Source organism: Schistocerca piceifrons, chromosome 2 (assembly GCF_021461385.2).
Source record: "Schistocerca piceifrons isolate TAMUIC-IGC-003096 chromosome 2, iqSchPice1.1, whole genome shotgun sequence".
Classification (NCBI taxonomy): domain Eukaryota; kingdom Metazoa; phylum Arthropoda; class Insecta; order Orthoptera; family Acrididae; genus Schistocerca; species Schistocerca piceifrons.
The window spans coordinates 471046417-471074347 of NC_060139.1; the positions used below are offsets into that span (position 1 = coordinate 471046417).

At 38.4% G+C, this 27931-nt stretch overlaps 1 protein-coding gene across 1 annotated transcript in view; it reads right to left on the bottom strand.

The window, feature by feature from the left end:
- The window catches only part of LOC124777716 (adenosine deaminase-like), a 48707-nt gene extending 31682 nt beyond the window's left edge, over positions 1-17025 (bottom strand). Inside the window, exon 1 of the mRNA XM_047253213.1 lies at positions 16975-17025. The gene's annotated coding sequence lies outside the window, so the exon portion shown is untranslated. The remainder of the gene's footprint in view (positions 1-16974) is intronic.
- Between the last annotated feature and the right edge of the window lie 10906 nt (positions 17026-27931).

A 27931-nucleotide genomic window follows, 5' to 3' on the forward strand; every position in this document is an offset into this window, starting at 1 on the left:
GTTTGTGATTTGGATTGCTCTCTGAATTGTTGTATCTGCTTAAGAGTGGTATATGCTGCTCTTGGCCACAGATTGCAGTTTCATTCATTCTGTTGGACAGCTTGGTGACTATCATGCCCAGATCAAATGCTGTGCAGATTTTGCAGCAGAGCTGATTTACAGCATGGCTGCTGCCACAGGAGACCCAGCCTCTGATGGGATAATCCTATGAGAGGAATAGAATAGAATGTGCTGGGTGAGTTAATTGGTCAAGTGTTGCACCAAGCAAAAAATTACTACATTTCATCTCCAAGTCATCCCATCCTCAGTTAAACACTATCCAAGCAACAAGTTACTACATTTTATCTCTAAATGAATCTACCCCTCTTCACATATTGCTCCCATCATAATTTTAGGTCTGTTCTCCTTTCTTCCCTGAACTACCATTTGTCCATTTCCCGTGGCTATTTCATATGCTTCCTCTCCACCCACTAGTGATATCCCATCCCAAATGGACCATGCTGCATCTATCTGCAGTTCAAAAAAGTACCCCTATCCCTAGCTAAAACACAGTCCCACATACTGTTCCTTAAGTTCTGCTTAAGCCTTGGATCCCCCCAATGACTTTACCCTAAAAATTCCATTCTTTGGCTACCACCCCTCCTTGACCTTTAGATTTTCAGATGCTGCCAGTCCCTATCCCTTAAACACTACAGAAACAAATCTCTTAGGTGCAGACATCATAAAACCACCTCTGCTATGGTCTGGACTTGTTTTACTTATTCATTCACTCTGTGATATCATCTGTCATTTACCTCCAGAATCAACTGTATCACTCCACCAGCCTCTACATTACCACTGCCACATGTTACCATAAACTGTGTTCTACTCATGCAGAATAGGATAGAAGAGCGGTGACAAGCACTTTCTCACTGTGCCATTATTCTGGTGAGGCATTTGTTCTAAGTTTCTAAAATTGTGGCAACAGCAGTTGCAACAACAACAGCAGTTACAACAACAGCAGGAGCAACAACTGCAGCAACTGTGAGCAAAACAGTGGGTACTGCACCAGCAACAGCAGTCAGCAAGGTAGACAGTGTTGAGAAGTCTATTTACATTGTTTTCTTCTGAATGTCAGTGTGCACTCTTACTGTCTTCTAGTTGGAAACTGTACAAAGTGGTGAAAAATTATGCCTATCCTCAGATCCTAGCAGTCTGACTTTCTCTGCTGTTTGTAGTTTTCTGAATGACTATTACAATCACCAAACTTCTGTCACTGCAGCTAAGCTCATGGTTAATCAACTGTTAAGCAATGTAAGCAATGTTACACAGCATGGCCATCTGGCTTACGTTGTTTGACATGCAAGTGTGATTTTTCCTGTAAACAGTGTGATGCATCATGTGTGGACTCCTTGGTCCATGATGTTATTATCTGTCTTGCTCCTTATCAAGAAATCAGTGCAAAGGCTTTAGAGGCATATGATCCCACCTCAGGTGAGGTGTTAAAAATTTCCAAAGCTGAAGTAACTACAGTGGTGCAAGCTATGTTTCCCAATTCCTCTGCTGTTGACATAGCTAGTAGTATTAGTCACTGTTGCGCTCTATGATCAATTATGGCTTACAATCAATGTCATCATCTGATTTACTGAGCACCCATTTGTTCAGTAGCCCAGAAATATAGGTTTCTGTAGTTAGTGCAGTAGTTAGCAATCTCCCACCCTCATCATTGACAGACATGCAGAGACAGAAGCACTTTGTTTGCTGCTAGTGTGACCAAAACTGGGTGTGGGTTCATGCAACATTTCTTTCCTGTCATTGTGAAAGGAACCCGAAAATGTTCATGACAACAGATCATGTCCAGACTTCACAGTATCAACAGTATCACTCCCTTTTCTGTGATTTCATCTGCTTTGCATGCCATGAAATGGGGCACCTTGCCATTGTCCATCCCAGCTAGCGTGTATCAACCACATTAGTTGTCAGCATGCTACACTCTATCTTGGTGCTTCCCTGGTAGCAGCAGGCAGGTTGCTGTGTCTTATTTTGCAAGTGGATGTTAACAGGATGATGACCAATTTCCAGGTCTACACAGACATGGTTGTGTCTCTGATAAATGAGGACACATACTGAAGTTAAGTATAAAAATGAATTTCAGCAACTAACCTTACTTGTAGTCAAGTTGTGCACTTCTTGGTTTTCAAATTCAGGATGAGTCTCTTCTAATTTCAGCTATGATCCCATAATGGAATTTTTGATATTCATATGTATAATTTAAGCAGCTGTTTGACCCTACTTGAAGGTTGTGCAGTAGGGTTCCAGGTCTACATACCCTTAAGGCAATTGGCAGTGCCTAAGTTCTGTAGAGCTCATCTAGTGCCTCTTACCATGCATGAGCCAGTTGAAGCAGAGCTAGATTCATTGTGTAGTGTGAGTGTTATATCCCCAGCATCATATAACCTCTGTGCTGTGCCCAAGGTTGTCGTTAAGAAACCTAAAGGAACGTTTCGCATTTGTGGTGAGTTTGGGTCTACCATTAATGATCAAGCAAATGTCAATTTGTATCCACTTCCTGGGCCATAGGAATTATTGGTCAAATTGGCTGGGAACCATTATTTTTCAAATGTAGATCTCGCTGATACCTACTTTCAATTTCCTATAGATGATCAGATGAAACAGTTTTTAGTGGTTAGTATACCATTCGGCATGTATTATTAAAATGGTTGCCATTCATAGTTGCAAGTGCTTCCACAATATTTCAGAGATATCTTGGGCAACTCATCCAAGGTATCCCTGACTGTGTTAATTATTTAGATGACATGTTAGTTATGGGGCCACAGGGAGCAGCACCTGTGCCATCTACGGATGTTATTTGAGTGGCACCATGCCCATGGTCTGCATTGTCACTTCGACAAATGTAGTTTCTTTGAGCAATGTGTCAAGTGCTTGGGATATACATTAAGTAGATATGGGCCCACACTCACACAGGACAATATGGATATAATTGCTGACTTACCAGCTCCTAAGGACCTCAAAGAACTGCAGTTGTTCCTCGGCAAAATAAATGATTATGCCAAGTTGTTCCCAATGTGGCCCACATTTCCCATCTGCTCAATCTGTTGGATAAAAATGGTGTTAATTTGTGTGGTTAGAGGTGAGTTAGAAGGCTTTCATGCAGCTTAAAAAGTGCCTTATGTTGGCCCCTGCTTTAGCTACATTCCATCCTAGGATGCGTTTAACACTTGCCACTGATGCGTCAGATTTTGACATTTGTGCCGTACTGTCCTCCAAATACACTATGGCACAAAGCAGCCCATTCTATGTGCATCTGAAACATTAACTGCACCACAGAGGAATTATTCACAAACTGAGAAGGGAGCATTAGTTATACACCATAGACCCATGTGTGTCTGTGGTGCTAAGTTTTACCTGATGTTCTTCTGTTTGGCCCTCTTCAAGAATTCCTGATAAAACAGTGCTCTTGCTGCAACAGTTGGCATTGTAACTATGCCACTACTGCTATGAGATCTATTATTGATCTGTGACAAATCACTCCAATGCTGACACACTTCCCTGCCTGCTGTGTGGCCCATATGCCAAATTTGATAGGCATGAGGCTCTGCATTTTGCCTTAGACACAAATCAGCAAGGTGCTGTTGATGAATTTCCAATTATGGCATCCAAAGTAGCAGCAGAAACCGCCCACAATCTGCTTCTCTGCACGATGTTGACTGCTTTACCACAGGGTTGGCTAGAGCACTTGCCTAAGGTCACTGACCCAGAGTAGCACACCTGTTTATCCTTACAACACTGCCCTAACATCTGTGAGGGGTTCATTTTGTTGGCTATGGATGATGCTGAATGGTGGGTGGTAGTTGCTCCTGTGCTCCGGTCCAATGTCCTGACGCTCCTCCACACAGCACATTGGGGAATATGCAGAATGAAGGCAATACTGCAATGTTATGTGTATTAGTCTGGGGTGTTGCAACCATTGAATGCATCACCTGGAACTGCCATGCCTGTGCTCACAACCAGTTAACTAGAGCACACCGTTTCAACCCTTGGTCCACCATGACCACCCATGGCAAAGAGTGCATATCGCTGCACCATTCTGGGTAGCAATGTGATTGCTAGTAGTCAATGTCCTCTCTAACTTTCCACATGTAGCATGGATGGCTACAAATACTATGGCAGCTACTACCCATGCCCTATACATCATATTTGCAATAGAGGGCCAACTTCCACCCCATTTTCCAACAATGGCCTTCAGTTTGTGGCATCTGCATCTCAGGATTTTTGTTGAGGCAATGGCACTGAGCATCTGACCACTGCCCCTTTCCATCACACATCCAATGTGGAAGCTGAACAGATGATCGGAACATTCAAGAAGCAGATGCACAAACTACTGATGACAGACAACTCTAGGGAAGCACTCAACAGCTTGCTCGCCACCTACTAGTCCATCCCCCATGAATAGATGTAGCCCAGCCAAAATTTTACACAGGCACAAACCTGATTCAGAAGTTACACTGCCCACACACACAGCCATATTACGACATGGCCTCCCATGTATGGGCACATACTTTAGGCTGAACCTCAGGTGGACCATGGTGTAATCATCATCAGCAGCAGGGGAAGCAGAAGTTTGAGGCTGAAGCCAGCAGGAGTAGCTGGTCAAGCAACAGACTTAGCTCCATCTGCAATGTGATGTACTGCCTCCACCTTTCCCTCCATTGCCAACTTGGTGTGCCATCTGCAACCACTCCAGGGACAAGCCAGCCCACCAGTCCACCTCTTACCACTAAAATCTCTGCCCTATTGTTAGGCATTGACAGGAAGTGGACAATGACCAACGATGTTACCTGATGGCCAAACAACTTCCTCCCAATTTGCTACTTCTGGCTCCCACATCAACCACCAGTGGTCTCCTTCCCTCATCATTGATGGGGGTTTAGTATTATGTGACTGTGGTGCCAATGGAGACCAACTGGTTGGTCCCATCTCAACCACATCTGGTGCCTGCTACCCTGATGGCTGGCCCAAGCTGGGCTCCAGGTTTTGTCAATCACGCAGGACTCACACAGATGGTGCCACCTCCCACAGTAGCCAATCATGATGGGGACCTATTGCAGGAGCCTTTGGTGGGAATTGCTGCATCTCTCTCTCCCCTTCCTCAGTGAAGTTGGCACAGGCTGGGTCATTTTCAGCTTAAGTGCCAATTAAAGGCGGGAGAGGTTTAATATCTAATGGTGTTTCAGAGTCACTGTTTAGCCCAAGTACTGAGAGGGAGAACATATCAGAGATACTTGGGCTCAAGGTGCAGCTGCCATGGGAAGCACATGAGGTGCTGTCACCCTCAGACTAGTGTTTAGCACTAAATACCTGAGCCCAGCTATTTGTAGCCAGTTTGTCATTAGTTACTGAAGCCTTTAATTACACGTTATTGAATAGTAGAGTTTTGACCTTTGCCTGATTTACATTTGTGATTTGGATTGGTCCCTGGATTAGTGTTTACATTTAAGATGACTCTACTATGCTTTGAACTTGTTTTGCTTATTCGTTCTCTTTGTGGTCTCTGTCATTTACCTCTGGAACGTCCTCCTTCATTCTGCTGGCCTCTGTGTTACTACCAGTGCAAGTGATCATAAACTGTGTTCTACCTACATGAAGTAGGACAGAAGAGTGGTCTACACTCCTCTTGGCCACAGATTGGCAGTGTCCATTCATTCTGTTGGACAGATGGTTGGTGGTCATGCCCACATAAAATGCTGTGCAGATTTTGCAGCAGAGGTGATATATGACATGGTTGCTCTCACAGATGGTCCAGCCTATGATGAGATAGGATAAGCCTGTGACAGGAACAGAATAGGATGTGCTGGGTGAGTGAATTGGTCAAGGGTTGCACTAAGCAACAAATTACTACATTTCATCTTCAAATCAACTTACCCCTCCCCACACATTGTTCTCATCACAATTTTAGGTCTGTTCTCTTTTTTTCTGCACACAATGGTAACTAATGCATGACAGAATATCCTGGCCTCACAGTAATGTTGCACACATCTCAGCACAATTTCTTCTGAGGTTTTAATCCCCAAAACCCACACTATGTTATCCATAGTTCCCTTTCCAACCATATAACACTTCAGTTTGTCCATTTCCTGTGGCTATTTCATGTGTTTCCCTTCCACTCACTTGACATCCCATTCCAAATGGCCCCTGCTCCATTTGTCCGCCTTAGTTCAGAAAAGTACCCCTATCCTTAGCTAAAAATCAGCCTTACATCATGTTCCTTGAGATCTGCTTGAGGTATAGGACCTTCCCTTCCCCCCCCCCCCCCCATGACTTTACTGTAAAAATTCCCTTCTGTGGATCCCACCCCTCCTTCATATTGACCTTCCAAGTCTCAGATGCCAACAGTCGCTACCCCTTTAATACCTAATGCTTCAGAAACAAATCTCCATGGCACAGACATTCTAGAAACATCTCTGCTTCCTCTACAAGGTACTATTACTGTAAAGTTCCAACTACCCACACCATATTTCCTAAATGGAGAGCACTTTAGGCATCCAACAATTATCAGATTTATTGACATCCTCCAGTACAGAATACCACTAGCCACCAACACCATTCCTACTCTTCGTGAATGCCATTGTCAACTGCACTTAGCACCCAGGCCCTGCTTTGTTGATCTTCTCCTTTTGGCTCTGAGCACTATGGGACTCAACTGCTGAGGTCATTAGTCCCCTAGAACTTAGAACTAGTTAAACCTAACTAACCTAAGGACATCACAAACATCCATGCCCGAGGCAGGATTCGAACCTGCGACCGTAGCGGTCTTGCGGTTCCAGACTGCAGCGCCTTTAACCGCACGGCCACTTCGGCCGGCTCTCTTCTCCTTTTGTCAAATCCTCCAAAGCTCCCTCCCAATATTCCATGAAACCCAGAACATAAAGAAACCCAAAGCACTGTTGCCTACCTATCCACCAAAAAACTCAATCCTACAAATGTTTTATTCTACTCTAATACCTCATCTTCAGCCCTAAACCTCAAGTTCAACCAAGCTGGACTCATCAAAGACCTACTCTCCTCCTCCTGATCCCTACAGTGAAAACACTTCTTGCTTCCAATCCCTCCAAACAATGCCAATCTAATACCAACATTGAACTTTGCTTCTCCCAGTTCATACCACCATCCAACTATGACACTCCTCACTTTCCCTTCCCCCCCCTCCCCCCCCCCCCCCACCCCTCCTCCCCAATCCCCCGCCAACATCCAGCCACCCTCATTTAACATCCCTCAGTCATCTTCCAGGAATTTCTTACCTCCAACTTAGCCTCACCATCCTTCCCCATGTCCATTCCCAAAGACATAAATATCTCAACAAAAGAACAAACAGCCATTCACAATCTCAAGAGCGGCCCTGATGTAATAATCCTCCCTGCAAACAAAGACTCCACAACTGTCATGATGCACAGTGATTATCTAATGGAGGGCTCCCATCATCTGTGTGACTCCTCCACTTACAAGCTTTGCCATAGTGATCCAATTCCAGAACAAAGTAATCTGAAATCCTTAGGCCCATCACCAAATATTTCCCCTGAATTTGTTTCCCTCCTCAGCCTAATGACTCCTTGAAAATCCACCTTCTACATGAAACTTCCTGGCAGATTAAAACTGTGTGCTGGACTGAGACTCGAACTCGGGACCTTTGCCTTTCGCGGGCAAGTGCTCTACCAACTGAGCTACCCAAGCACGACTCATGCCCTGCCCCCACAGCTTTAAATCTGCCAGTACCTTGCCTCCTACCCTCCAAACTTCACAGAAGCTCTCCTGCAAACCTTGCAGAACTAGCACTCCTGGAAGAAAGGATATTGTGGAGACATGGCTTAGCCACAGCCTGGGGGTTGTTTCTAGAATGAAATTTTCACTCTACATTCTTTCCAAAATCCATAAACACAACAGAAATTGGCCAAGGGCTTTCAAAAGAATCATTCTGGCATTTGCTTGGAATGATTTAGGGAAATCATATTCCAACTCCACTTAAAGGAGTAGTCCACTGCCCATCCAACCTACACAGCATCCTGATCTGACCTTATACCATTTCCACTCCTAGAGTCTTGCCATGGGAATCATATCTCTGTGGAGAACTCAGATGCATGACTTGCTATATTTACTCACTCAGCACATCCTACTGTAGTACTGTTGCTAGCTTTTCCTATCCTATCACAGGCAGAGCCATGTGTGAAAACAGCCATCATATATCAGCTCTGTAGCAAAATCTGCACAGTGTTTTATGTTGGCATGACCACCAACCAGCTATCCAACGGAATGAATGAGCATAGCCAAATTGTGGCCAAGAGCAGAGTGGAAGTTGGCATAACGCATTACTGAGCACGACATGCTTGAGTTCAATGGCTGCTTTGCTACCTGGGCCACCTGAATCCTTTCCCACAGCATCAGCTTTTCTGAACTGTGCAGATGGGCTTTATCCTTTTAACACATCCTTGGCTCTGCGATCTTCCTGGCTTCAATACATACTAACCCATTGAATCCACACCCTCCACCAACTGTTTTCTTCCTCAGTCCTGTCATTATCTACCAATCCAAACAGAACACTCATCATGCATTGCATGAACTCATAGTCTCCAGATCCACTGTTTTGTATTCCTATCCCATGTACCTGCTGCCTTGCCCTCCTGCATTTCTGTCCTACACACGTGCTGCATCTCTCAGAAGCACCACATACCCTTCCTAACCTCTCTCCTGGCTTCCCACCTCTTTCTCCCTTTACCTTCCCCACCCAACACACCACTTCACTGTAGTCTACATGTCAAACTGCAGCCCCAGCATTATATGTTCAGCTAGCATAATATAGCTGCACAGGTCTGTGTGTGTGTGTGTGTGTGTGTGTGTGTGTGTGTGTGTGGTTTTCATTCTTTTTTGTGTCTGTTGACAATTCAATGCTTCTACTATCCAGTGAATAACACTCTTAACTATACTATTAATCTAGACACATTAGACAAAGAACTAATTTGTTTGGACATAAGCTTATGCCCTGAATATGGCAAAAATAATGGGTAATATTTTATAAGGTCGAGGAGGATTTAATTTGCTGTGGGATTTCCAAAGCCTGCCAAGAATTTACTGGAAAATTATTTTTTTTAATTTAAGCATATTACAAACCAACATATCAGTCTTGGAAAATTATATATTTTTAGAAAGGGTTATAAAACTGTAACACTGGGTTTGGGAAAGGATTACATTTTTAAGATCTGACCATTCTAAAATACAATAATTTTGAATATGAATAACTTTTAAATCACACAGTTTTCAAAAAAGGTAACATGGTCTTTTGAAAAGTAGGAAAGAGGGCTTTTAAATGATGTATGTAAATACTAAAACAAATAATTATTAGCATTGTCAAATGTTGAAGTGCTCATGGTTTACATGACATTAAATCACAAATATTTCTCTAAATAATATTTCTCTAAATGAAATATTTTTCAACAGTTAATTATAGTGTTGCCACTAGCAGTCTGGTAAATTATACATTAAATAATAAGACTTAATAAAATACAATGTGAATGAGAATTAAGCAGTTTTTTGTAATCAGGGTGTATTTGTTATGCATAGAAAAGTTATCAACTAAGAAAAATAATGTTTATTTAGCAACTGGTGATATTCCACCTTTCTATGTTCCATGCTGTGGGAGGCACTTTGGATACTATGTTAGCTGGTGTTTGAATTCTCTTACTGAACTGCTCTTTACAGATATTGATAATTCCAATAACAGCTAAACTGTTTATTCGTATATACCCTGTGGCCATCTTGTTATGATATAAACTGAACATTTTCAAAGATTGGAATATCAAAATTATCTAGAATTAGTACTACACTCCTAAAAAAGAAAAAAAACAAGCTTCACAATTTGAACAAATCAATAATGTGTTTGTCCACTTCTGGTCTTATGCAAGGATTTATTCAGCTAGGCATTGATTGGTAGATTTGTTGGATGGACTCCTGAGGGAGATCTAACATTTCAGTTGTAACATTTCAGCTGGATGATGCCATGAAAGCCGTACACAGCACCTTGGAATGCTTGTTGCCACCAGGTCCATACCACAACTCAGGAGTCAAGGCCAGAAAGACGTTCACCTCACAATCTGTGAAAAGCTTTTGGATTGTGCAAATGAGAACAAGATGTTCCATAAGAGAATTGTAACTAGTGATGAGAGGTGGTTATGATGTTGAGACCAATGTTCAATCTTCACAATTGGTCAGGAAAGGTTCTCCAAGACCAAAACAACTCATCAGGTCAGACCAAATGTCAAAGCCTTGCTGATAGTTTCTTTGACTTTGAAGGATTAGTTCATGATGAATTTGTGCCAAAGGGACAAACTGTTAATTGATGGTACTATTGGGATGTGTTGTGATGCCTGTGAGAAAATGTGAGAAGGAAACGGCCTGAAATGTGGTGAGACAATTCGTGGCTCTTGCTTAAAATAACCCACACATTCATCCTTATTGGTGTGTGATTATTGCACAAAAATGAAATCACTGTACTGCCTCATTCTCCATACTCTCCAGAGCTGGACCCTGATAACTTTCTTTATTTCCAAAATTGAAAACCCCATTGAAAGGATGCAGATCTGCAATGATAGATGAGACAAAAGAAAATTCACCAATGGCACTTTGCGCAATCCAGCAAGAGGTGTACCAAGACTGCTTCTGGAAATGGAAATAGCATTGGGTGTGGGAAGGAGACCATGTAGAATAAGTAAAAGGTAAGACTAGAAAAATTTTGTGGACAAGTTCTGGAATTTTTTGAGCAGACCTCATATCAATATGCATCAAAAAGTTAAAACACATTTGTCAGATTCTTTATGTAAGCTTGTAATTGGTATGGATGCAAATGAAATGCTAAATCTGTCTTGTAGCGTAGTGAAACACCAGATGACAGAGGTCCTGAATTGTAAGAAGTGATTCTGGAACAACAGTTGTATGTGGATAATCTTCCTGGTAACCCTTCTGCCTACCAAAACAGAGCAAGAGCAAGATCCAATATAGACAATACACTCACAACTGTATCAGCTTGTAGCTACAGTCAACAGTGGGAAGTCACCTCAGGACAGACAACTAGCAATCATAATCTCATAAAATATTGCCTCACTAGGGAGGTACAAGGAGCAACACAGAAATCTTTCATTAAAAGTGGTAAGAAATTTTGGAAAAATAAACTAGAATTTCTTTGTCCAAAGTACATTTTTCCACCCCTGATAGAACCAGGAGGTAAAGTTGACAAAAAAGTGAAAAAAAAATTGAATTATCGAACACTATTCAGAAACTAATGAAAGAGGTTGTGCCAATGGAGAAACATGTCAGTACAGCACAACTGACCCCTCAGAGCTCAGAACTTACTGAGCTTAGAAGACAAGTATGGAAGGCATGAAGAATATATCAAAGAAGAATTTAGACTGATGCAACTAAAAGAGAGGTATAATCTGAGATATGGTCTGTCAGATAAGCTAGCTGGAAGAGGTTTGTTCTTGAAAACCTGCTGATAGATCCCTGGGGCATGCCCTATAAAATTATAACTGAAAAAATAAGATTACTTACTGCTTTATCCACAATCTGACTGAAGGCCAGATGACACAAAAACTAGAATGAGTCTGCTGAAGTTCTCCTTCAAGTTCTTCTTCCAGCTGGTGATGAAAAAGAGGACACTGAATGTCACAAAAAAACAGAGAGGAGCTCGAAGTGCCTTATGATGATATAGTTGCGATATTCCCATGTACTGATATAGAGCTCACTGACATCCTTTGTGATATGAAAATGAAAGGAGCGTCTGATCCCAATGGTATACCAGATGAGGTAATACAATCATTAAGTCCCAACCGAGTTCCTTAAATAAGCAGGTTAATTAATGAATGCATTATCCAGGAGCACTTTCAAAATTGGCGGAAAATGGCAGAAGTGTTCATTACAGAAAAGAGAGAAGATAAAGAGCCCATACTTTCCAAATCATACTAGCCTATTTGCCTAATAAATGTACTTGGTAAGACCAAAAAGCACTAATTAATAGATTATCCTTCATTCTTTAAAACATTAAGGGAAATGGGTTGCCCAAGAATGTTATACTGCTGGCTTATGGATTACTCCAAAGATTGATATGTGACATTACCGAGTCCCACATCAACAGTTACCAAATGTAATACAAAAAGACACCCTCAGGCCTCTGTCTGCAGTCCTGAATTTTGGGACATTAAGTTAGAACTACTTCTCTCTAGATTACAAAGCAGTCAAGAATTGTTACATATGCTGATGATTTGTTACTTTTATTTCACACCAACAGTCAAGATTTGCTAGAAAATGAGGACAGCAAACTCAATGGAAACATGTATGAGTGGTGCTCACAGGTGTTACTGAAAGGAAAACTTTTTAGGGATCTATCAATTAAAATAATCCAGGATAGAATCTGAAAGCATACTATCAAAAGGAGTGCACCTTGACAAACACTAGCATTCAACATCCACAAAGAAATTATAGCAAGGAAAGGGAATTGTATCATTAAAAAAATTATTAAAAAAAATTAATAATATGGGACAAAGGTAGTTTCATCTCCCCCTGAATCTAATTAGACTGTACCATAACTCTATATTAACAGCAGTTGTGGGCCATGGTGCAAGTATTTGGGTACACAGGTTATGACTGGTCAAATCTTTTGCTGCAATATGAGAAGTTCAGTGAAGATTTCTGTTATGATGCTGTGAAGCCTTCAGCATGACATCTACAGACATCCTGACTATATTAACGGATCTATTGTCCACTGGGACTACAAATAAGAAAAGGGACTGTCATCTATTGGCTGAATGAGATTTAAAAAAATATATATGGAAGTCCCAGTGAAGTGGCAACAAAGCTAGTAGTAATAAATATTTTAATATTTGTTTAATGTAATGGTAGCAGTGATGGAATTCATCAGACATAGGAAGGAGAATGTTTCAGTTTGTTCCTGACACAACTGAAAGGCTTCAGATGATACATTTTGAACCAATTAGGGGACTTGTCCACTATCTTTCTGGGCATGGGCTGTATCCTATGTATCTCAATAGAATTGGTAAAAGAGCACCAATCAGGCTTGATTACGTCCTATTGAAATGTTCCCTAGTTGAAGAAATGGCAAGGACTGGTAGGCAGTTTTAAGACATAAATTAAGCTCTGATTGTGACATAATTAAGAGGAAAAGGTCTTTAACACCTTAAATCTTGTCGTTGATGCTGTCTCAGAAAGTACAAGGCACAACTACAGCTAACAGACTCTGTAGCCGAGATGACTTAAGGCCTGTGTATAAGTGCGGGGAACTGTATAATAACTTGGCCCTGTAACAGAATGAGTGAAGGAAGGTTGTCACAAGCATACCCAAGGAGACTGAGAAGAATCAGTGCAGTATATGTGATGCACTTTGATCTGTCACCATGCTGCCTGGAGGCAGCAAAATATTGCTGGACTTGATGGGGTGACCAATCTGGTATGGAAAATTGAGAGAAACTAGATACATTTCATTAGTAGTAAATTGTATGTGTGTCCATCTCTGACAACAATAAACAGAAATGCTAATCATATGTGTTCATAGCAGACATATTAATATTAGTGTTAGTAATACTAAAATAATTTTCAGTAGTAGTAACATTTGCTGAAGAAAGAAAAAAAATCTAGGCAGTGGTAGTAGTATTGGCAACTTTTTTGTTATAAATGTAATAGTCATAGTGCTTGTTATTGTACCAGTAGTATATGCTGTCAGAACACTAGTAATAACAACAGGTATAATCATAACTGTAAATTAGTGAAGATAGTTTGAAATAATGAAAACCTATGACTCTCTTTTTGTCACAATAAAGGAAGACCACGCTAAGGGTCAACAGAGGTGCCACAGGAAAACTGTAGGTAGCCATTCAAAAGTTAGAGCGGTAGTAACAGAAAGAAATAAAGAGGAGGAAAAATACTATTATCAACAATGTAAACTTAATTCAATGTTCAGAACAATAAACAAATCAAATTTAAAAAAGGAGGATAGTAGATAATAATAGAAATTCACATATATATAATTCTATATGCAATGGTCCAATGTTGTAATCAAGAAAGTGGACTGTTATAAATAAATAAATAATAGTGTCTTTTGCAGCTGTCATCCTCCTCCTTTTTTCTCAATCCTCTTCAATGACTGTCTGTCACAATCACCCATCACAGACATTAGTCTGCATTGTGACTTAGTGGATGATGTTTTCCCATTTTCCTAATATGTTGTATAAACCTTTGATATGATGTCTCTCAAAACACAGAATACTTCAGCTATTTTGGTTACAGAAGCACTCATCATACAAGCACCAACAATTCGCCGACATTTGAAATCACTTAGCCCCAGCAGAATGCACTCACAGCTACACAGAAAATTGTTCTGACCATGACTGACCCTTTCAAGATATTAAGGACATTACATTGCACAGGTGCCATCTGTGGTCAAATACAAAAGTGCAACCTGCAGACTTGGCTGGCATCTGCATTGTTTTCTCAGAGTGTTTCCATATTTTTATCCAACTCTTGTGTGAAGCAGATGCAAGGGAATGAAGTTATTAAGGACACAAAATTCTGTACTACACTCTTTAGGCAGAGTCATGGAGTTCAGGAGCTCTTAACAAGATCTTCTTGCTCCATTGAATCATTTGTTATAGCATTACTCCTGCAGTGCTACAGCTGAACTTTCTCCACCCAAACATATGTCCCTCAATGTGCAGCTACTTTCCTCATTCCATTGGACAGGTTCCTCCAGATTCCAGTGTCACTGTACACTTTCACTCTCATGATCTGTTTTGTAATGGCCTCCACCTCCCACTCTCTAGACAAAATGCTTTCTTTTTTACCCTGTTACATAAATTTTAGGAAATTATTGAAGCTTGACATTTAGTTACGATTTAAATCTTTGTTCTTCTTTTGACATCTAGTAACTTATGAAGTCAAGAATGAGTTACAGAAAATCACCACTTGATGTAGCAACTAGAAGAAAATCCTAAAAAAAGAAAAATCTTATGTGCTACATTCAGTGGGAAACCACCCCCCTCGTGGGACCATCTGCATTGCCACCAATGCTGCCCCCACCAGTCAGCCCACATGCCATTTGTTAGTTTCTTTCGTTAATCGACTCGACTGAATCGAGTTATCGAGTAATTGTACTTTCCTATGTAGCACACGTGTCTGAGTCATCATATTTTATACGTTTCTGTCTGGCACATAGGGATCAACTTAATGGCTTAGCTCTGTTGAACACACACCCTGACATTGATTGTCCTATTGATGGTGTAATTGACCAATTTGCCAGGAAGAATAGGCACATAGAATTCATCATTTAAGGAAGAGAACCACAATTGTAACTTTTTTTTATGCTGTCATAAGATGGCGTTGTCTTCTATATGTGTGCAATCAGTTTAAATAAAACTTTCTTAAGTTTTGGATGTGACTTGATTCTTTTTTTTACAGTGAAAGTGAAGGTAGCTCAAGATGTCTTTACCACCTCCTCCTCGAGGTTTTTCTGTGTCCGCCACTGCATCTAACACAATGGGTAAAGATCTTCCACACAGATAATATTAACAGTTAAAAAGCAAATAATTAGCAACTTTTGGCTGATTTAAAACTTTGTGTTGGACTTGTCGACATCTGCAGAAACTTTTCATCGAAGGGACAAAATTCAAAACTTGTCATTTTTTATATTACTGATTTGGTGAGCTTAAGAATGTGTTAGGCCCCAGGAACTAAATTTGACAAAAAGTGCTCCAAATTTGTTGTATCTTAAGAGATGAATACTTATCTACTTAGCACATTTATGGTAGATTACTTTGGTACCTAAATGGTAAGCATATTTCATTAGAACATGAAAGTACACCTCTTTATCTTATTAATATGAATGCAGATGCCACTTTTTGACTCAACAATCTGAAATTGCATCATCATATGACTAAATCCAGTGTATCCATTGAGTTATGACATAAAATTAGAAAATAGCCACACAATAAGAATTTATTCCTACTCCCATAATATTACAAATACAAATGCAAATGTTTTATTCCACCATTGAGAATATTTACATGCTATTGGTGTTGTCAGTGTTAATACAATAATAATAAAATATAAACTTTGACATGACAAATGTTATTAACTACAATATAATAATCCTAGATGGATACAATACACATTTGTGCATATATCTGTGGTGTCACTGCCAGACACCACACTTGCTAGGTGGTAGCCTTTAAATCGGCCGCGGTCCGCTAGTATACATCGGACCCGCGTGTCGCCACTATCAGTGATTGCAGACTGAGCGCCACCACACGGCAGGTCTAGAGAGATGTCCTAGCACTCGCCCCAGTTGTACAGCCGACTTTGCTAGTGATGGTTCATAGACAAATTACGCTCTCATTTGCCGAGACGATAGTTAGCATAGCCTTCAGCTACGTCATTTGCTATGACCTTGCAAGGCGCCATTATCAATTGCTATTTATCTTGTAATGCATGTACCGTCAGACCGATGTTCACCAATTATGGATTAAAGTTAAGTATTCCAGAAGCTACATACTATTTTTGCTGCTATAAAGACCTTGTCCTGTTCCAGACCTCACACCATCCTGCGTGAGCTTAAACGCGTGCCTTTCGGCTACCTGTCATAGTGGATTGGCTGTCTTGCCAGTCCACAACAATATCAATAACAACAAGAAGTTTCCTTAGAGATCAATTACAAAATAAATGAACTACATAGTAAAGTGAATGACAAATAAAGAATAAAACAGATAATTAACAATTAGTACATGAAACAGTAATAAAATAGTTGCACAGCATGGCATATGTATAGTTTGCAGTTAATTTATAATTCATTTTCATAAGGAAAGTCGGTCATTTGCCACATACTCAAGGAACTCTTGAGCAGAGTAAATTACTTTACTTTTGACCCACCTCAGAAGGCTAATTTTAAAATTATTTACTGGCACTGTGTGGGCATTTTCAGGTAATTTGTTGAAGTAGACAGGACCAAGATATTTGTAGCTGTTACATGTCTTTGCAAGCCTAGCAAATGGCATGTTAACTGTATGTCCACTTCTTATGTTATGGTCATGAACTGTTCTCCTTAAGTCAAATTTACTCAGACTCTCTTTAACAAAGACAAGACAGTTGTAAATATAAATGCCAGGTACTGCCATTTTATTCAGTTTCTTGAAATAATCTTGACATGATTCATATGGGCTAAGTTCTGCTATGCACCTTATGGCTTTCTTTGCCATTTAAACACTAATTTTGAGCCTATGGTATTGCCCCATAATAGTATTCCATAACTCAGGTGTGAATGGAATAATGCAAAACACGCATATAACAAATGTTCTTTACTGACACTGCTCCTCAGCTTGTACAGCAGTTATAGGGCATGTGCCAATTTACCACATATCTTCCCAGTGTGGGAATCCCAGCTGAGCTTTTGATCTATATGAAATCCTACTAATTTTACCGTTTTGTTATCATGACTGGGAGCATTCAGATTGAATACAATAGCTTCAGTTTTACTATCATTCTTCTGCAGTACATTTGCCTCAAACCAAGTAGTGCATCTCTCCATTGCCACTGCCATGCTGTTTTGCACATTTTCAAGATTGATGACATATCACATGTGATGAGTGTTGTGTCATCAGCATATAGCACTGTACCACATGATACAACTACAGATAGATCATTTATATAAATAATGAAGAGGAAAGGTCCAATAACAGATGCTTGAGATACGCCCTTTACAACTGGGAGACATTCTGACATCTGATTATTTACCTTAACTAACTGTTTTCTATTGTCCAAGTATGACTGTATTAGACATAAAGCATTCTCTCTCACTTCACCGTGGTAGAGTTTTTTTTATGAGAATATTGTGGGAGACCATATCAAAAGCTTTCCTGAGGTCCAACAGTGTTGCACAGATAATATCTTTCTTCTCAAAACAATTGTATATTTCTGCTACCATTATCTCAACTGCTTTGACTATATGCGTGCAGTATTCTATTATTTTTTCATATTATGGATATAAGTGATATTGGTCAATAGTTACCTGGTGATGCTATATCTCCTTTCTTATGTACTGGTTTAACTACAGATATTTTTAAACACTCTTCATTTAAAATTTTGTTGATTATTTTAGTCAGTGGCATTACAATTTGATTTCTGATATATTTAATAACATAATTTGAGAGACCTTAGTAATCCTCTGCTCTAGAATTACTGAGCTTAGCTATTGATTCATTGACCATATTCTCAGTTACACAAGTCCAGTGAAAGCTGTCTGTCTGCTTACGGTTCAGTAAGTGACTCTGCCTTACTCACATTCTCCATTATGCTGTTATCTGACTGACAATGACAAAATGCTCATTTAGAATATCAGGTGGAATTGGTGTCTGGTGTACTTTACCATCACAGTTAGTTTCTGTTTTAATAATTTCTCATGCAGCTTTGCATTTATTCACTGAGTTCAGTATATATGTATCATTTGCTTTGCACTTAGCTGTCTTGATTTCAGACCTTTAAATCTTTTTCACTTTCACATATATTTCCTTGTCAGTATTATTGTGGTTGGACCTATCATGATAGAGTAGCATTATGATTCTAATTCTACTTAGTTGTAGGGTGTACCAGCATTTTAGATTTTGTAGTTTGATGTAACAATTTGCTTTGATATTTTCTTGCAGCATTTAGGACAACATGCTTCAAAATTTTCGGTTAATAGTTCTAGAAATTTGTTAGAGATTCATTTGCACCTGCAGTGGTTGTTATTTTATCCCATTTTATTAAATGCAGTTTACTTGTCAACTTGTTTAGCTTCGATTCGTTAATTGGTCTTATAATTTTACTACAGTCTGTGGAAGTTTCAGTTGCTTTGCTGTTAAGAGTTTATCTTAGCCATAGTTTCTCATGATCTGAAATGCCTAGCTTGATTGCGTTGAATTCTGTTTTGTTTAGACGAAACTTAGAAATTATATTATCTAGACATGCTTCCTGTCTTGTGGATTTGTCATTTATGCAACTGAAGTTGAGGGATCTTAATGTATTTAGCAAGCCATCAATCTTTCTATTCTTAAACCTAATGTCTATATTGATATCAACATATATTAGTGTTTGTAATTTTTGTGTTTGAGTAGCAAAAATATCAGTTTCTCCAGAAGCTCCACAAACAGGTCTTCATTGTGTTTTTTAGGTAGGGGGGGGGGGGGGGGGGGGGGGGGGGATGGGGCAGTATACTGAAACTATTATAATTTCCTGGTTTGGCAACATTATGGCTACAGCTTCAAATTTTGCTTCTATGCACAGTCCACTTACATCTATAACTTCATAGATTAGAGTCACACTATTAACCTGAAACTGAAAATTAAAAGTCAGAATGATTGATAAAATCCTATGAGATAGCAGTAACAATGCCACATTAATAGGTCTTTAAGTGGAGAAACATGGAATAAACTTCTGAAAAGGCTTATTCAACTTTGACGTCATCTGTAACACTTTGTTTGTTTCTGGAATCTTCACGTCTGTTCATGTTTAAAAATATAATACATTTATTTCATGATTTGTATTTTTCATGTGGAATATGTGACATTTGCCTTCTTTATTTCTTCGTTGATAGTCCTGAGTGTTGACACACTGCCTTGTTATATTGGCTGAAAAATGGGGGGGTAGTTCAACACTGACTACTGTAAATGTAGCTGACAGTTGCACATTTGCTTTTCAGAGCTCTTTACTTTCACTGTTCACAACTCCACAATATTACACACAGTTATATGGTCAGCTTACTACTGGTTAACTCTTGATAAAACTCATTAATAGTTGCAGGCAAATGTCAGCATACTGCTACAATAATTTACTGTTGAACAGTATGAGTAATTAAAACCTAACCACACAGTTCTTGCAGAATAATATGGTACATGTGACACTATTGAACAGACACTGTCATTGTTCTAACACTCAGCCTATTTGTGTTACACTTATTTCATGGTTAAGTTGATACATTGTTGTTGATCTAATCAATACAGGTTTCTCATCTGAAAATCGGCTGTGGACTGACTGTCTCGGGACCAAAAATTGGGCCTTCATATATCCTCACGATAATAGACACTGGAACTACACATTGCTTAAGTTACAGAAATTACAATTAAAACATAACTCATTCAGTTAACTGAATACTTCGAAAACTTCCTTCTTTTTAACATTTTCTTCTCCCATAAAGGTCAGGCTGAATTATTTGTTTAAACAATGAAGTTAACAGATATAGTTGTGCAAACAATACTTTTGGCAAACCTAGTAATTATTTTGGAATTAATTAAGGGCTGGATTTGCTATCACATTTTCGAATAGAGCCAAATAAATATTTAAAGAATCCTCGTAGCTCTTCTTCCAAATTTTTATAATTAGTACAAAATTTATATTTGTTTATAAGCCAACAATAGAATTTAAGTAACAAAACAATTATTGATTTCACCCTACAACAAAAGATACTAACTAGGAATAGTCAAATAAATTAGGAAATTAATGACATACACAAAACTAATCACAAAATAAAACCTGGTGGTATATTCTTTAAGACTGAGGGCCAACCTTTCTCTTTTATGGAAATGCAAATTGTGCTCATGTATGTTAATGCAAAAATGAAAATAAAATGAATTTAAGAAGGCAGATGGCAAAACAAGAAATGAAGTAAAGAGATTCCAGCTTGCTACATCACAATCAGCATACCTGAAGTAGGAAAACATATTTTTTGAAAGCTATTTCTTTTTGGGATTGATTAGGAAAAATATAGCCCAGAGCTAGTATATGACTAGATTAATATTTCAACTGCTGAGTTTGAGATTATGTATGGATGTTAACACCTACAATATAGCATGGGTGTGTTTTCCAAGTGCACTACAATAGCTGTCTCATGTGAAACTGAATGCAGAATCAACAAGGGATTATGGGGTTCTCTTTTCCACAGATGAATCTTAAACTACAGTTGCGGCACAGAAGCGGCTCATGGGCCCCAAGGATTCAGGGCATCATATTATGACATGACATCACCTCTCGCACTAGGATGAAAGACCAGCTCCTCTCTGCAGTTCAGTTAGGGCTGAATGATAAAAAGGGCTGAATGAGGAACTGACAGAAAAAGATCAAAGACATTATTCTGGCATTTTTCTGAAACTGTTCACATCCATCTTAATTGTAGCTCAGCATTGAAACCACAGTAACACTAAGAACTGGCATAATTTTACATGAACAGAATCTGAACAAAGAAAGTCCAAGTTATGTAGTGAATGCTAAAGTTACAATACTTTTCATCTTGGGTGGTAAAGTTAAATGTGTAGTTCAGTGGAGTTGCAATGATTGACAGAAATTTGAGAGAATTCTTTAATGAATAAAAAGATTGTATTCATATTCCAGGAGGGAACAAGTGCCCTCCCCCTTTCCTGTTGATGCTTATGGCTGGACTGGAACCTGAGCCCAGAATGTTGCCTTTCAGTGTGCAGTTCTAGGTCTGAATCTCAGTCAAGCACACAGTTTTAACTCCACTAGGAAATATCACAGATGTGTGCACTTTGCTGAAGAGTGACATATACATTCTAATAGATACATGTGTTAGACGTTTCTTTAAAACTTTTTTTTTTTTAAGAATGGAGTATACAACAATAGAAAATCCATTCCTGGATAGAATATTTGTCTACAATTACTTACGCAATGTATTGAGTAAATATAAGAAAAGGCTGCAGAAAATGTGTGAGATCAACTGGATTTTTTATCACTAGAGCATCCTGTAGCTCTTCAAAGGTTCCATTTCCTGGTAGTTTCATATTTTTCTTCCTGTAACACCAAATCACAAAAAAGTTGAAACATCTATTGCAAAGATTTATGATAAAAACTAACAAATTCAGTGACGAACATACAATAAAACAATTTTTTTGTGTTGTTCCTTCATTGACAGTGGGCAAAGGACATTTTAAAAAGTCAGAAAATTTGAATGAGCATGGGTCACCTTGTGCTTTATTTCTGCATTGGTCTAAGGATATTTGTTTATTTACAGAAGAAGCTTGAAAATAAATGTTTATTTAGTCTCATACTCACTGTTCATTCTATTAAGAGCTCTCATTCATCACCTGTATGCCAGAATAGCATGTCAATGGAGAGAATGAGGTGGAAATAACATATATTTTAGGTAACACAAGAAACAGTGAATGTATGTACTACAGGGGTACGAAATGAGTTTTCAACGGTAACAACAATAAATGCCAAGATACTAGTAAATAAACATTGTGATTAGTAAGAAAAGCAAAAAGTCTAATAAAGCTTTACTCTGGCAGCTACAGGTTTTTCATTCCAAGAATGAATAAATGAGAAGAGGAGAAATGTTGTAATAGAACATTGTTAAAAGAAGAGTGAGGCAATTGTATGGATAATAGAATGTATTAGAAAGAGCGGTCAGATACTAAAGTAGGTCATTTCAATGAAAAAGATCCAAGTGAGTTAGAGTTATTAAATTTTTACCACAGAAACAAAAAGATATATAGAAGGGTGCTGACTGCAGCAAAAAGTCACATAATGAAAAAGTAATATATAATGCAGAGAATAAAAGCAAAGCAGTCTGGGATGTTATAAAACAGGAAATGAAGTGAATATAGTAGAGGGAAACACTCCACGTGGGAAAAATATATCTAAAAACAAAGATGATGTAACTTACCAAACGAAAGAGTTAGTATGTTGATAGAGATACTAACGAACACAAACACACACACAAAATTCAAGCTTTCGCAACCCATGGTTGCTTCATCAGGAAAGAGGGAAGGAGAGGGAAAGACAAAAGGATGTGGGTTTTAAGGGAGAGGGTAAGGAGTCATTCCAATCCCAGGAGCGGAAAGACTTACCTTAGGGGGAAAAAGGGACAGGTATACACTCACACACATACACACACATATACATCCGCACATATACAGACACAAGCAGACATATTGTAAAGGCAAAGAGTTTGGGCAGAGGTTTCGGTCGAGGCGGAAGTACAGAGGCAAAGATGTTGTTGAATGACAGGTGAGGTATGAGTGGCGGCAACTTGAAATTAGCGGAGGTTGAGGCCTGGTGGGTAACGGGAAGAGAGGATATATTGAAGGGCAAGTTCCCATCTCCGGAGTTCTGATAGTTTGGTGTTAGTGGGAAGTATCCAGATAACCCGGACGGTGTAACACTGTGCCAAGATGTGCTGGCCGTGCGCCAAGGCATGTTTAGCCACAGGGTGATCCTTCATAACCTCTTGGTTCATCCCTATGAAATCCCCAAACCACCTTCCCTACCCTCTGGCTCCTACCCTTGTAACTGCCGCCAGTGTAAAACCTGTCCCATGCACCCTCCACCACCACCTACTCCAGTCCTGTAACCAGGACAGTGTACACGATCAAAGGCAGAGCCACGTGTGAAAGCACCCACGTGATTTACCAACTGACCTGCCTGCACTGTGAAGCTTTCTATGTGGGAATGACCAGCAACAAACTGTCCATTCGCATGAACGGACACAGGCAGACAGTGTTTGTTGGTAATGAGGATCACCCTGTGGCTAAACATGCCTTGGTGCACGGCCAGCAGATAAGCATTGTTTATGGTCTACTAAGGTCAGGGCCTCATTTACAAAATCAGAGATGGCAATTCACAGAACTGCCATCAGTTACATTTACAGAAACTGTGCTGCGATTTTGAGCAGAGATTATTTTTTTCTATAAAATGAACCAACCTATCATGAAATATTTTTTCTAATATTTTAGAAAAGCTGGAGAGTAGAGAGATTGGTCTGTAATTTCTTTCCGCTATTATTTGACACTTTTTAAACAGAGGCACTTTTTAAACAGGACATTTGCTATTTTCAACTTTTCAGAAAAAATTCCAGTAGCCAGCGACGAATTACAAACATCTGCAAAAGGTTTTGCTATTATAGCCATCAAGGGTGCTATCAATTCCAGACGAAAATTTTTATTTCAGTTCCCTTATGACATTTGATACTTCTTTCTCATCCCTTAGTTAAACTGGAACTTGTTGTTTCCAAGCATTTGGTGGATGAATTTTGATAATATTTTCTGCTAATTCTGTAAAGTAAGAGTTAAATTTATTTACAACTTTTTTGGGTCTGATATTTTGGTTGAGTTTTCCAGCAAGTCAAAATTGTGGTGTTCTTCACAATGTTTTCCCATTTCTTTTCTTACTATGTCTCATATAGCCTTCATTTTGTTTGGGGCACTTTTTATAGAATTCTCGTTTGTCAGTTTCTTAGACATTTTAATGACTTTAAGAGATGCTTATATCTCCTACAACAAGCATCAAAATCTGGTGCTTTTTCTGTTTGTTTTGATGCTTTGTATAAAAATCTTTTTTTTTAAAGTGTTATCAGTATGGCTAGTGTGAGCAAATTACTTCTCTTATTTTTCTGCATTATTTTCTCTCTTTTTTTTTGGGGGGGGGGGACATAGTTCAAAGTAATAGCAGAAGATGTTGCTGAAAATATCAAACTTTTCATTTGTGCCTGCAATGTTGTAAACTTCTGCCCATGAAAAATGGGAAGAAGTTGACAACATTGCAGGCACAAATGAAAAGTTTGATGGTTTCAGTAACATCTTCTGCTATTACTTCTGTCTGGTTAGTAAATACAGGAAGGAATGTATCTTTTGTTCATTTTAGTTCCTAGCAACAGCTGATACAAACTGTTTCGAAAACTGACAATGATTTTTTAGTTCTACAGAAGTTATTTGTGTGCGTGTGATCCTCAGAGCCTGTATTGAAAGCTTTTGTATTTTATTGACATGGCTTATTTGCAGATATTTGACACCAATGTGGCTCTTATCAATGTTGCTACTTCTATTTTAGGCTTTAAATTAAAAGTTAAAAGAAGGTTCAAAATATCAGTTTTTGTTTTCTTTCTTTCAGGAAGCCAATATTAAAACCCCACACATAAAGAGATTTTTAACTTTTTTGTTAAGATGTGAAGGCAGGGTAGGTATATTGCCTGTTGGAGCCCTATACAAGCAAATAACAGCTACATTTTCAGCTACTAATTCAATTCTGGATGTCCCTAAAACTCTTTCTTTACGTAGATCTTTTGTTAAATGAATAGGTGCAGATTTTATACCATTTTTTATGTACATACAGCTTTCTCCATGGGTCAGTATAGGTCTACAGAAATAGCTACCTAACACAAAATTTTGCCAACTCAACATTTTTAGTTTTTCTTCTTCAACCCAATGTTCTGTTATGCAAGGTACAGTAACAAATTTAAGTTTAGTCTCTAGAAGAACTTGAAGTTCACTCACTTTATTTGTCAGTGACTGCACATTTTGAGGAAGCACTGAGAAATTTGCAAAGAATTTGGGATTTGAAAGTTACTTGTCACATTGTGCGCTGGTTTGCTTCTATATTGTTCCTTTTCAAGTTACAGGAGGCATCATGAACATTTATCTTGTGTATTTCCCCTTCTGTCTGCCTCTGACTAAAAAAAATCATTTGAATGGGCAAGTGGCACTACTTTCCCCCTAGGCACAGCAATTGATGCTTTTTAGGAATTAATGAAGTACCAAAACTTTAGAGAAGGCATCAGAGATGTTCTTTCGCTTTATTTTTAATTTGATTTCTATGAAGAAATCAAGGTGCAGCAAAAAATATTAAAAATGAAGAATTGTGAAATAAATATTATTTACTAATTAAGCATGTGCATGAGGTGAGTTGTATACAAAAGCATATTTTATGCAATTTGTTTTTAAAATAACATCAACCAGCTGAGTGTTATTGTTATGCAACCTGATCTCCACACATTTCCATAAAGCACCCATTCCCTTGCATCCATTGAAACATCCATGATGCAGTTATGGCAGATGATCAAAGCTATCACAATATTTTAAATTAAGCTCTGTATCAACACAGAAACAGATGAGAAATAAATGCTTGAAGATAAGTAAATTATGGAATTTTGTTAGAAAATGCAATATGTGCTTCTGTGATCACCATATCTCTACAGTGCTTAAAGACTAAATGACTCAAAGCAAGGTACCAAAGTTGCACAAGGTCCCCTGGGGAAAAAGCTACACTGGAGCAAAATTAGTTTATATGATTTTATTAAATGTTGAACTTACGGATATGGAGAACATTTCAGATGTGCAAACATTATTGAAATTGATATCATACATTGTTTGACTATGCCACATTAACATTTCAGATGCTAATTTCTCTTGAAATATTTTCCTCGATTAACTTCAGTGAAGACTAATGTTGGTGAAGAAAAGCCATTTTATATGTAAGAGATAATACATTAATTATGCATGCTCCTGACATTGAAAATTTTTTTCCTAAGTAGCACAAGTCATTCAGAAATGTACTGCAAAAATTAGATGCTGTTGTTCTATCATTTAGAACTGATTAATAGGCAATTCGTAGGGTACATCTATTCATAAGTTCACACTAACAGAAACATTAAACATTAGAAGATAAATAAGTGCACAAGTTGATTACAAACTTACTTTGCAAGCTCCCATAGTGTCTCATGCCTTACACTTCCATCCAAGTGGACATGAAGCTCAACCTGTGGAAAGAGTAGCTTCATGTAATTGAAAATCTATTATTAGAATTATAATTTTTGAATTTAATTGCACCAGATATGATATTAATACTTTGCTTTAATTATTCATAGAAATCTCATCTGTAAAACTTAAAATACTCAGATTTTCAACTTTCCACATTTCTGTTCATTCTGGGAGCCATTTTTTAAACTGAAAAGAATGGATTTCCAGTTTCATGCTTTTTAAAATTCCTTATTGTTTCCAGTCTCACTCATTAAAATACTGAAGGCTTAATGGCTGTCAAATTGATATCCAGCTTTCTGATGGTAATACTCCATAAAAGAATGTTTTGAACACTAAAGTAAAGAGTAAGCTTCTATTGAACACCTCTTCAAGTTTTATGCCTCGGTCGTTATTATAGTTTAAAATTGGTGCAAGTTGAAGCACTGAATGTGATAATGTGATCTGATGAAATAATTGTATCAAGTACATCTTATTAATCTGATTAAGACAGGTGTTTAATGTGGGTTAGTGCAGAGAGGGCATTGTGAGTAGCAAGAAATCATGTGAGGAAGAGAGGGAGAGTGGAGATGAGAGAGTATATCAAGATTAATTTACTAAAACCTAACTGATTATTGTAATAACTACATTGAGAGTTATGAATTTCATTTGAAGTGTGAAGAATGATGAGTTCCTCCAGGTCAGTATGCCTTTCTCACAAATAAATAAATGTACCAAGAAAGTACATGTATGAATTAGAAAGATACATGAATCAAAAGAATAGGATGAGAGGATGACACTTTAATTAAATGGATAGAGTAAACGGTTAGGTAAAATCATTATTCAACAGAGTGTTATCACATGGTGAGTACATAATAAATAGTGTGGAAACTTCAAAATTTGTATGTGTCAATACTGATGAGAATTTAAGCTGGTAAAAAGGCATTTTGGAACTCCTAAAACAATTTATTTCAGCCACATTTGCACTTGTAGTCATAACAAATGTTGGGGAGAGAAAAATCAGTAAGCTGGCATATTCTGCTTATTTTCATTCAGTAATGTCCTATGGACTAATGTCCTGGGATAAATAATCTGTAAGAAACAAGTCTTCATTGGTCAAAAATATTTTGTAAGAATAATATTTGGTGTTCATCCACAGTTGTCTTGTAGACATCTGTTTAAGGATTTTTAAATGAAATCATTCCAGTTTAGTCTGTCAAAACATTATACATTGCAATTGCAGTTTTGCACATGGTTATTTTCAAGTATTATGGAATGTTGTAACTCACTCAATAATATAAAGCTGTATCATGTTGTGTGAAGTAATGCACACA